The following is a 2,875-nucleotide window of genomic DNA, read 5'->3' on the forward strand; positions in this document are numbered from 1 at the left end:
TTTTTTAATTTTAAACAACCAGTGTATTTTTTTTAAAATCGCACCCTATTTAGCTCCTGTTTCTCTAGGAAACTCTGGCAGCTTACAGTGATTTGACTTAGTTTTATACTTTGAGCAAGTGACATTGGGTTACACGTTTTCCACCCACCTTCTTTTGCTACCCATGTGAGACTGACAGATGCTCACAGTGTATGTGCCAATCCCCAGTTCCTTGCTAGCAGCAGCCAGGAGGTGGTGCTAAGACTTTGCAATAGAAGGGCTGGCAGAGCTGCAGACGCAGTGCCCTGGGTAGCTGGAACGTCTGAACTGTTCCATGGCCTACCACAATTAGCAAAGTGGAAATGTAATCTTTCAGTTCTAACTCCACGAGTCTGCAGTATTTGGCCAGGGCAGGCATGCCTCTCCCCAGGTCCAGCAGGATAGGGGGGAGGCTGACCATGCTGCCCAGCAGCGGAGAAGTAGGGTTGTGGTCCCACGGCAGCCAGAGCCCCAACACATTCCCACCAGTTCCCTGGGCCTGCTGTGAAGTCTGGAGTCTCCCGTATGACCAAGGCTGTGGTCAAGGGTCTCTGAGCTGGGCCCCTGACTATCTGTGGTGGCAGCCAAGCTGCCTGTCCCTTGGCTTTGTGTTCCCACAGGTAGGCAAACTGCCCTCACTTAGGGGAAACACCTTGTGTTTGCCTTCCGAGGCTCTTGGAAAAGTCATCTAGAGAAAGGGAAGCAGGGCTGTGCATACAGGATGCTGCAGAGCCTTCTCCACAGCCAGGGGTGGGCAGAGAGGTAGTGAGGAGTGGAGGCCACTCTGCACTGGGGTACAGTGACTGTGAGCCTCCTAGGGTGCTCAGAAAGGAGACTCCAAGCCAACCAAGAACATCCTTACGCCACAGTGTCCTTCTTCCTCGATTTTGTGACACCTCCTCTCCACTCAGTTTGTGTTATGTATTAAAAGGACATGATAGTGAAGTGAAGTTACAGAAAAACTTTGTCTCTGTTTCCTGTCCAGGACCTCCCTGCCCTAGACAGAGCCATACTCCCTGGCCAGACCACAGCCAGTGCAGCTCAGAAGAACTCAGTGCTAGATGCATCAGCGGTTCCTCAGCTGTGACCCTGGGCCCAGCCTTCCTCCAGTGCAGGGCACACTTGACCACCCAGGGGTCTGTCACATGACCAAGGAGCACACCATCCCCAGAAACCATCAAGGAGCAGGACCAGGCAGCCAGGGTGTCCCCGCACTAGGACAACTGATGGTGGCACACTGGCACCCAGCCAGTGTGGGGTGGCAGCCTTGCTGGGACAAGCATGGCATTGGGCAAGGTCATGCCCTCATGTCCTGCTACATCCAGTGGAGGGGTGAACCTGATGTTCCACCTCAGAAACTCGGTGCTTAGCAGCATGGAAACAGGTGGCTGTCCACTGAGACCCAGTCATGGGTCCTGGACAGCACCCAGGTGTGGCCTGCAGGCCTCTAATTCTTCCTGCAAGCTCTATGCAGGCGGCCCCTGGGGGTAGCTGGGTGATGGGGAGGAAGAAGAGATCAGGGGAAGGAAGCGCTCCCTGAAGCATGGTGAGCCCTCAAAAACAGTGTCTGGGGGCAGGCAGGGCACACCTAGAACCCCAGAGTTCTGGAGACTGAGGCAGAAGGGTCACTGCAAGTTAGAGGCCAACCTGAGACATGAGTCAAGGCCAGTCTGGACTATATCACAGGACTTTGTTTCAACAGCAACAACAACAATAATAATAATGCTTGCGGTCTCACAATGGATGCCAACAACATACACCATCCAGAATCAGCCGGTATCTGCATCTAGAGTAGTGCTCATGGCCTTGGAGGGGGACGGTTGGGCCTCGCTCCCCATGGGACCCAGGCAGCCACTGTCCTCAGGCTCTAATGGGGCCTGTTGTCTTGGGACCCAGAAAGGAAACCGAGTTCCCAGCTATCATGATCACCACCACCCACAGGGGCCAGTTATCTGGGACAGCTGCTGTGTGATGCTGGAGTAAGGGACCCTGGAAGAGTTTTTGTAGGTCAGTTTCAAGAAATGGTTTGGGATGGAAGTGGAAACTTCCTGAGCCCTTTGGGTTCCAGTGGCCTAGGTGAGGACTTCATCCTCTCTGTAGTTTCTGGAGAAGTGTGTTTCCAACAGCACAGTGCAGAGTGTGTGATGCCCCCTACGTGTCTGCACACCATGGCCCAGACCTGTGATGCCCGCCTTCCATGGCAGCTGTAAATAAGCTGAGGCTCTTGAGGCAGGAGATGAGCTGGGCTTGTCTGAGTCCTAATGAGGGGCTACAGAGAACAGTGGCAGAGGAGGTGAGGTGGGCGGGCATGGCTGTGACCGCCAGGAGCTGGGGCGCAAACAAGGTACTACAGTTGGAGTAACCTTGTCCCTGGAATGGTTTGTTCACCTTTAACACAGAGAGATGGCATCAGGAGCTGAGCCCAGGGCATGGCTGGGTCATAAGGGCGCACAGGGGTCCAGATGTGGGTCAGGTCCAAGACCTCTGGGGAGCCAGCACCCTTTCACACACTCCCAATGTCACCAGACACTGAGTGGGCAGCCTCCAGTGCAGTGCTCATGAGCCATCCTCGTGTGGTGTTTTGCTGTGGCAGATGAGCAGCCTGAGATGGAGGCACCTTTCCCCCATTGCCTTGCTGTCACCTGGAGGCTGAGCCTGACCCTCCAGTCTCAGAACTGGGAGAGTGTGGTGTGGGCTGCAGCTGCGTACGTGCTCACTGGTACAGAGCAGGCTCGGGTCCTAGGAAGGGTGCTGCCAGGCTCTGCTTCACCGAGGACCATGCACAGCTGCTGCTGAGGCCTCCCCTGCACTCCGTGTTGGGCCCTGGAGCCCTTGCCAGGCCTCCCCTGCACTCCGC

The sequence above is a fragment of the Octodon degus genome, unplaced genomic scaffold (assembly GCF_000260255.1).
Source record: "Octodon degus isolate 3935 unplaced genomic scaffold, OctDeg1.0 scaffold00295, whole genome shotgun sequence".
Lineage (NCBI taxonomy): Eukaryota > Metazoa > Chordata > Mammalia > Rodentia > Octodontidae > Octodon > Octodon degus.